We start from the raw sequence: 10,082 nt of genomic DNA, 5'->3' as shown, positions 1-10,082 counted from the left end.
TCATATTGAAGAATTGAAGGCACAACTGGCTAGGGAATTTGAAATGAAGGACTTGGGATCAGCAAACAAGATTCTAGGGATGCAAATTCACCGAGACAGAAGTAATAGGAAGATTTGGCTTTCACAAAAGAATTACTTGAAGAAGATCTTGTCAAGATTCAACATGCAAGATTGTTAGCCAATTTATACCCATCTTCCTATTAACTTCAAATTATCCTCCAGTATGAGTCCTAGCAGTGAAGAAGAGAGGATGGAGATGTCTCGAGTGCCGTATGCATCGGCAGTGGGAAGTTTAATGTTTGCTATGATATGCACAAGACCAGACATTGCACAAGAAGTGGGAGTGGTTAGTTGGTACATGGCGAATCCAGGAAAAGAATACAGTGAAGAGGATCCTGAGATACATCAAAGGAACCTCAAATATTGCATTATGTTACGGAGGATCAAACTTACTAATAAATGGTTATGTAGATTCTGACTATGTAGGGGGTTTGGATAAAAGCAAATCTACTACAGGATATGCGTTCAAAGTTGCTGGTGGAGCTGTAAGCTGGGTTTCAAAATTGCAGTCAGTTGTGGCTACGTCCACAACAGAGGCAGAATATGTAGCAGCTACACAAGCCAGTAAAGAAGCAATTTGGTTGAAGATGCTATTGGAGGAGCTTAGGCACAATCAAGAGTATGTCTCTCTATTTTGTGACAGTCAAAGCGCCTTGCATCTAGCAAGGAATCCAGCATTTCATTCAAGGATAAAACACATACGAGTTCAGTACCATTTCATTCGTGAAAAGGTCGAAGAAGGGACAGTAGATATGCAGAAGATTCATACCAAAGACAACATAGCAGATTTCATGATGAAGGCGATCAACGCTGATAAATTTACCTGTTGCCGATCCTCTTGCAGCCTGACGGAAATATAAGCAACATAAAGGTACAAGGTAGAAAGAATGGTGTGAAGATATGATTGTTCCAATCAAATCTTCAAGTGGGATATTGTTGAAAAATCAAAAACCACATGGGCTACTAGTTAGCAGCCGGTGGCTTTGAAAAAAAAATATTAAAAGCCAATTTTGTTGATTTTTTATATGGTCAAATTACAAACTTTAGTCATTAAACTTTAAGGTATTTACAAGATTAAGTCCTTAAGATTTAGCTATAAATACCCTATCCCATTTAGCTTCAAAACCATCCCAAAGCATTCTAGCTTTCTTCCAATACTATAGAGAATTTAGAGAGTTTCTTGAGAGTTGTTTTCTCTTTTTTATCAAGAGAGAATTATCATTGTTTTCTCCTTGATCGATTGAGAGAAGTTGTAATTCCTATTTTCTCATAGTGAAATTATTCTACCGTTGCCCGTGGTTTTTACCCTATATTATTCAGGGGTTTTCCACGTAAATTTTGTGTCTCTTTTATCTTCATTTTTATTTTCTCAAATTATCAGTTGCGATTTTGCTCTATCCGATAGCCGTCTTCCGCAACATCCATGAGGGTTGAGTCAAGAGCATCGCAGTTATCATTTTGATCCAAGGGGGCATCCACGATGAGAGGGCCTCCATCATCCAGTGATTCCTCATTGCGCCGTTGTGGTTTTTTAGGGTTACGAGGATCTCCACTTTGCTTCGTCATACCATTTGTTAATTTTTTGTTTAATTATTAATTACATATATATATTGATTAGTATAAGATAATTATGAGATAATATTTGTTTTTAAAAATTAATAAATTAATAATAAATAGACATACACCAGACACAATTGTTTGGATCTTTTAGGGAACAACAATCTCTTTTACATTTTACTAGTAAGGTCTCTTTGGTGGATTCTTTATATATTTTAGTATAACCTATGTAAATGGTCACTAATGTTTGAGTAAGTTTTTGTTTTCACTATTGATGTTTTAAAATTACAAATTGGTCAATAACGTTATCATTTGTTACAAATTAGATACTCGACGTTAACAATTGTTACTATGCGTGACGGGAAGCTAACATGACATGTTAACTGCTGACTTGGTACCTTTTGACCCCATACCTCCCTTTCCACCTGTGAGAAAAACATGAAACCCGTCAATGCCCTCTTCGATGCATTTCTTTTTCCTCTCCTTCTTTCCGTCATCTTGTCCCTCTCTACCTTTCTTCTTAGGCCTGTAAACGAACCGAACGCACACGAACGGAGGTATGTTCATGTTCGTTCATTTAATAAATAAACGAACATAAACGAACACGAACATAAACGAACAAAAAAATTTGTTCATATTCGTTCATTAAGGAATATAGCTTGTTCATGTTCATTTATGTTCGTTTATTTAAATGAAAAAAAACATAAACGAACGTAAACGAACACAAACGAACGAACATAATAAATGAACATAAACGAACAACACAAACACAAAAAAAAACTTATTCGAACACAACAAATGAAGGTAAAAAAAGTAAACAATAAAAATAACAACTTAAAATTCTTTAATATAACCTGCAATTTTAGAGTTCGGATACGAAAAAAAATGCATAAATCATAAATAAGCTATATGAACATAATAAAGTCTTAGAGTTAATTTGTTCAACAAAACAATCTTCTTGAAATCCAAACAACTTCAATAATCTTCGTAACATATTCAACTTGTCATCTGTTTGAACATGAATGAACGAACATAAATGAACATAAATGAAAATAAATGAACGAACATAAACGAATATATAATCGAACGTTCACGAACGTAAATGAACGAACGAGCCATTTGTTCGTGTTCGTTCATTTAATTAAACAAACACAAAATCTTGTTCATGTTCGTTCATATAAACGAACATAAACGAACTTCCCGCCATACGGTTCATGAACGGTTCACTGAACGTTCAGTTCATTTACAAGCCTATTTCTTCTTACTTGCTTTCTAAGAAGAAGAAAAAAAAAGCACCAGCTTCCTTCTTGGGTGGTGGTTCCTTTTTGGAAGGTTTCTTCAAGAAATTCAAGCTACCAAGAAGTAAAATTTATCCAATTTGCTCGTGTTTAATCAGTCAACCAGCTGGCTCCATCTCTTCCAGTAACATCATCAACAATGGCGATCACCCAGTTGCTCGCGTAACTCGCCAATAAAAACGTCAAGTAAATCAGTGAGTTCCCAATGCTTCTCATTCTGCTGGTTCCATCTCCGAGAAGTCGATAAGGATAAGCTGCAGTGCTAACCACATGACCGACATCGAAGAAACTTCGTCAGTGCCATCTCCGTCGAAGAAATTTTCTAATTACTTTTATTTTTTTCAAATACCCACCACCATCATAATCTCTGTCAAAGAAATTTTCAACTCTACTTAAAAGGATATAGGTGTTTGCATGAAGAGCAATACCATAATGAAGAACATCCTCATTGTTCATGAAGTGTGGCGTGTGGACTAAACTGAGTTTTAATATGCTCTCATCTTGCATTCCAAGGAAAAAGAAATAACTTGGTATCGCCTCTTGGTAAAATGAAAAATCCTCGAATCCCATCAGTGGTTTCATGTCTTTAACTTTGTCATTGCCAAGCATATCCCCTGCAACGTTCAGGAAAAACTCATGCAAGTCCTTATCGTTTACGGTCGGAGGGAAAAGGGGTATCGATTTATCGTAAAATCAATGGTTGCATTGCACCTTTAAACTACAATTTGCACTTTCATAATCTGTCAACTTGACTAAATCAGATTTCGGGGATAGTAAAACCATAACATATATGAACCTTTTTCAAAACTTTCAGTAATTCACAAAGCTTTTCTTGTCCATTTACCTACTCGACCTGCTGCTTAATTTGTATTAATTCTGGGTTTGGGCATGATTTTCTCGATGGCGAGAACCAGGACTCGGTCGTAGAACAACAACCATATGGCGATGGCGATGAGTGTAATGATGTCAGTTAAACCGACGAAGATTTCAAAAAGAGAACCGAATAGGGGGTCCATTTTAGGGCTTGGGTCACTGTGAATGTCCCCTGTTGTTCATGGTAAGGAAGCCAAGGATGTTGGTTAGCCATATTGGGATGATGTTTAAAAGGCATTAACACGCCAAGTTCATAGAGTGGGATTGAAGAGGAAGATTGGTTAAAATGGTGGTCAAAAGGCATCAAGTCAGTTTTCTGTCACTCATAGTAACAACTGTTAACGTCAACTGACCGATTAGTAACAAACAATAACGTCAGTGACTGATTTGTGACTTTTGAAACATCAATAGTAAAAACAAAAATTTACTTAAACATTACTCAAACATTAATGATCATTTACGTAGTTTACCCTATATTTTATCACTCACTGGTAAAAGAAATGTTGTTCTCCTTAAATGATTAAAATAGTTACATCTGCATGATGTGCTTGTCGATAGATTAAGAAAACTTTAGATAGATACTACCTTATAATCACCTAAATTATTAAAAAAAAATAGAATACCAATTTGAAAGATTAAATAACCTTAAATTTCAATATTTACTTTTACGATTGTATCAATCCGAAAAAATTTACTTGTAAGATAATAAGTTACACGACACTCGATGCTAATATTTTCATTTTATTTATGGAGTAGTAATTTTTCCTAACAATTCTTACGGTCACTTTTGGAGGTAAAAGTTACAAAAGCCGTAATCAGTATCCCAAACTGAATATCACTTTTTTCAGGTAGCTACTACATAAACCATCTAGCTAAAGTTAAGTTTGGGATTCAAAATTAAAAGTATCTAAGGATCAGAGTTTCCAGCAAAGATGATTGCAATGCCAACTGCCTTTTTGCAATAATGAATAGGTGTGGTTCAAACACCCAATAAAAAAATCCCTATAAAAACTAATGAAAATCCATCATTCAACAAAAGTTGCTGAAATTTCAAAGAAGCTGAAAACTCACACACACAGCACGCATATATCCAAATAACCATTGGATGAAACTCTATCTATTATTTTCATTTTAAACTGTTGATTATATGATCTGCACAGAGAATATGTTGGAAGAAAATGAAAGGGGAAAAATCATGGTTAAGAGAGATACCTTCTTGATGGCAGGGGGTGATGGGGTAGCAGTTGAATTATCTGTCCAATTTTTTTCACCCCAATGCCACAGCATACTTTCCCAGAAGCATAATTCTTCAAAACATGCTTTTAAACGCTTTCTTTTATCTTAATTTTCCAATGACCATCGGTGTAATTACCTTTCTCGGCCTGCCTCCGATCCCACTCCAGCTGTGCCTTCTGCTTCGATCGAAGGAGACAGTACTTGTGTAAATTTTGTGGCATCGCATCGTGTACCTTCCACCATGTTTTGTGAGCAACATCGCTAGCAAACTCCTGTAGAATATCAGCATTCCAGTTGCAATCATAGTCCCGGAAGCATAGCCACGGTTTGTTTCCCAGATAATGGATGACAAAAAGGATTGGAGGATCGGCTCCAAAGAGGCAAGTTTTCATCTGTTTCTTCTCCTCCTCGTCACCATCCCAGAAGTGCTTCAAGAAGTTCACGTGTTTCGGAATCCGGTGCCACCAAGTAAAGATTTCATTTAGATATCCCTGGTCACCACCATTGTAGGATTCAATCTCATTGATGTGATCCATTAGTAGCTGGAATGTGCAATTTGATGGCTCAACAATCATCACACCCGAATTGAAGAGTGTCGCATTATTTCCTATAGCAGAAATTTCTGGCATTTCGAATAAGAAATCAATATTCCTAAGTATAAGAAGGTCAGCATCAATGAAAATAATCTTGTCATAATCCGTCAACTGCCAAAGACGGAACTTGCTGTAATTCCACTCATTATATGCTTCTGGTTCGGCTTTCGGATTCCTGATTCTTTGGATTGTATAAATTTTCCACTCAGCAGCCTCCAAGCCACCTCTATGATAATCACTGATTGAATCATCAACAAGTATCACAAGGTCCCTAGTTGAACCTGACATGCGGATAATTTGAGCAGCTGTAATGGCCCCACAAACATATACATGAGCAGAGTGCAGGATTGTTGCATATGCTTCGCGGTGTGCTCTCTCCTAATGGAAAGACTCTGTCAAAATATATTCAGTTAGTTTTAATTTAAAGCCTTTCAGACTTGGTAAAACAAGAAATTTCAGATAGCTTAAGCCTTAGTAATCCATTAAAATGCTTTGGACTTTAATTCATCATTCTGAGATGGAAAATATCCAGATCAGAAAGTAAAACATAGAGTGAAATTTAAAAGACTTCAATCTTGTCACAGCTATAAATTCAAGTTAAATTAGCAGTGCTTCTTATCTTAGTGAAAAGATTCTAAATGTCTAAAAGTTGATAGTGATATAAAATTTACCACCAGCTAGCTCCAGTTGTAATGAAGAGTAGAAGAATATGTATGAACAAATATATTGAAGCAACTAGTTTGAAACAAACCTTTAGCCTGAAGAGGAACCGAAAGTTCACATGATCCAACTGGCAGTCGAGCCTTTTCTCTTAACCTATGTAGGTTGGGTGTATACAGCCAAGTATTCCCTTCATGTGCAAAAAGGTCCTTGCAGGTAAAAAGATTTGGAAGCGGGAAGCGGTCAGTCAACAAAAGCACATGCACTGGGTGTAACCCCTTAGCAGATGCAGCAAGCCTCGCAGCTGCTAGCTGAAAGTGTAGATGTGAGACGTCCCTTGACCACTTTCCTGCCTTGTTGCAAGGAAGCTTGACAGCAATAAGATCAATCTGTGGTTTTCCAGGAAACTGAAGACTAGGTAGAGAAGGACATTTAGGAACCTCAAATTCTTCTTCTTCATCTATCCATTCAGGATAGAGGGATTCCCAAGTTACATTGCCTGTCACATGGTCCAATTGCAGAACAACATGCTCGGCATTTGGTAACAGCTGCTTCCATTGATCAGTTTTAGTATTATTGAAGTTCAATAATCCAATTCCCTGATATTCATCCCTGTCAGTCAGTTTCTCAATGACATTTGAGATTTGATCCCTGTTGACATCCAATGTTGATATATAACGTGGATCTGCGGCAGCACCATCTCCTATTGATTTGTCTATAAAACCATGCCTGCATGTGACAAATCCTACTTGAAATATCTGGGAGAAGAATAAGAGTAATCTCCAACATATATGCTATTGAACTCACTTCTCTGGCCTTCCGGTACTGGAAATTTAAGGTGGTCAATCTAAAATCCAAGATATTGGGGTTGTTACCCATGCTAGTTGGATAGCTAGTTAGATACAGTGACATACTCAAATGCATACTCTCATAAATATACACATACTAAATAATACACAGGGTTTGTTTTCAAGCAGAAAATAATTAAAGTACATGAGAGCAAACTATAGGCTAGATATAACAATTAACAGAAAGATACTTTGATGGTAGAAATATACCGAGATGCAAGATTGGATGGAAGATCTGAAATGTAAACTGCAGGAGAGCGAAGGAGAGTGATGAGAGATCCAACGAAAAGTATGACCAGAACGACTTTCAAAGTAGATATCTTACAATTCCAGTTCCTGTACCGAATAGGAACATGGAGAGCCTTCTCAACATCTCTAAAAACTTTTTTTCTTTGGAACCCTCTTCTGTTTGTTTCTTCACTGTGAGAAGGCGGTATGAATCACATCAGTCCATTCCCATAAAGAAATAAAAGAGAGGTGATGTTTTAGAAAACCAAAAAGCCAAAAGTCTTATTGCGGTGTTATTAGAAATTTTCATAACTGAATACAGGTTATAGAATAACGAGGTACAGGATATGATCCTCTAAATAAATGGAAAAGTTTTAAGATAATTCAACATTTTTATTTTGAGTTTATATCCGTATTTGAAACTCGCCAGAGTTCAGAAAAAGTCACTAATGTGTAATAATATAAGCCAAATCTAATGTCAGGATATAAAGTCAAAGTATCAGTAAGCCAATTGTAACTATAAATATGTGAAAGCAAACTCCAAACATTTTCATAGCTCAGGAAAGCTAGTATTGCTTAATACAAGCATACTAATCATGAGCTTTCTCTGGCTTCTACAATCTCACAAATTATTACAAATTGAGAATGCGTTTCAAATTCTAATTCCAAAGAGCTTTACGTCCCATAGCACTAGAATTTCTAGAATCCACTATGCGAAACAAAAAAATCCAAATCTTATTGCATCTTAGTTAATTCAAAAAGCAGTTAGATGATGAACAGTCATAAGGACCTAGGCTTTCTTCAGATGAGAAGTCAAAAGATCATAATAGATTTATTTTTATTAAAACATTTATTTCGCCGAAAATTTCATTCTCCAGCAAAGACTACCAAAAACAATTCACATAAACAAGAAAAAATTATTAAAATAAGAAGAATTAATGTAAAGAGTTTAAAGCTTAACTGGTTAAAAGTCAAAGAGTACGGCCCAAACCTAGCTCTATCTACTTCATATTTGATCTTATTTCCAACAGCTAAAATGCTAAAATAAAGTTCATAAATACCTACCGTACTAGGAAACTTACGCAACTACAACTACAATATTTATGCTGCAAATCAAAGGAACGCTTCAACTAAAAAAATACAAATCACAACCAAATTGAAACAGATCTTACTGCAGTTTTTTCTAGTCAAACAAACACAAGTGCTGAAAAGCTCAGTAAACAAGCAAATCAAAGCAATAATTTACTATAAGATTCCAAGTATTTTAAATTATAACAGTAATCGGAGGCAATTGTGCAAGTCAAAAGAAAAAATAAACAAAAAATACAAACGGCAGCTCAATTTAACAGATCTTACTGCAGTTTTCTTCGCCAAACAAACAGCAGCTCTTAAGAGCTCAACAAACGGCACATCGAAGTAAAGACTTACTAAAAGAAATCAAGCTTTTTTAGATGATAGCAATAATTAAAAGCTTTGATGAAGAAATGAGACAAGAGAGTAACCGACGCGGGGGAAGCGGCAACGCGGTGGCGGGGCTCTTTGGGGCTCAGTGAAGGGCCTCTCATCTTCAGAGATCACCTGAAACTGAAATAATAGCAACAATAATCATTTGCTTATACTCCGAGATTTATATAGCCCTTGACTGAACATGTTTTTCTCTTTGTTGTATGATCCAACGCTGTGAAAAATGGAAATGAGAGAGGCAACGACACTTATTAGTGCTTAGAGAGCGAAAAAAAAAAATATTTTGTTTATTATTTATATATTTTTCTGGTAATAGTAGCTGGCTTTTTGGATTGGTTATTTCAAGACAAAATTAGTCAAAAAGAATCATTAATGTCTGTCTAATCATGTGTATAAGATTTATTAATATATTCATGTTTAGCAAATTATTCATCGACGGTGTTTTCATCTTCCATTAATTCTTAATTACTCGTAAATGAATTTAATTTTTTTTATTAAAATATCATCAAAATAAAAATTAATATAAAACTAACATATATTTTAATTAGCATCTTATTTACCGCAAAAGATTTTGCAAGCGGGTCTTGTAGGAAGTATCTTCTATCTATATAGCGGTAACACAGATACATGTTAGACTAAAATGAAAGAACAAATAACATAGACTATAAATATAAAAAAAAATTATATGAATTTTGTTCAAAAAGAATAAAATAATTGCATAAGTACAAACTAGACAATAATAACACATATGTATTAAGCATTATGTTCGACCACTAAATAAATTCATGTTTAAAAAGTTATATTTAAACTTTTGAAAACATATATATATTTAAATAATATGGGATTTGAGAAATTAATGTAGTTTTCAAATCTCACTTTAGTTAGATATACGAGTATACAATTGTTTAAATATAACTTTTTAAACGTACATTTATTAAGTTATTTGAACATAAGATTAATATATGTGTATTGTTATTGTTATTTGACTCATATTTATACTGTACTTATGTAACTATGTGTTTTTGACAAACATGGAGTGCGTTTATTATTTTTTTAACAAAGTATACATAATTTCTCTTCCATATATTTAGCCCCTATTTTTTAAGAGCGTTGACTCAAATTTGAAAACAAATAGAAAATAAAAATCCTAATATGAAATGATTTTCAAATGGGCGATATTTAGGTAAAAAATAATAGATATTATGTGGTGACATCCTTTATAAATTTTAACTTCTCAAAATAGTTTAAAGTATTTTTTATATTAT

General features: G+C 34.7%; 1 pseudogene; it reads right to left on the bottom strand.

The window, feature by feature from the left end:
- Positions 1–4,819: 4,819 nt before the first annotated feature.
- Positions 4,820–9,028, bottom strand: LOC120154446 (annotated as a pseudogene).
- Positions 9,029–10,082: the final 1,054 nt, after the last annotated feature.

This window comes from Hibiscus syriacus, unplaced genomic scaffold (assembly GCF_006381635.1).
Source record: "Hibiscus syriacus cultivar Baekdansim isolate YM2019G1 unplaced genomic scaffold, ASM638163v2 tig00111131_pilon, whole genome shotgun sequence".
Lineage (NCBI taxonomy): Eukaryota > Viridiplantae > Streptophyta > Magnoliopsida > Malvales > Malvaceae > Hibiscus > Hibiscus syriacus.
The sequence above is the reverse complement of the archived record's forward strand: the minus strand, read 5'-3'. Positions and strand labels throughout refer to the sequence as shown.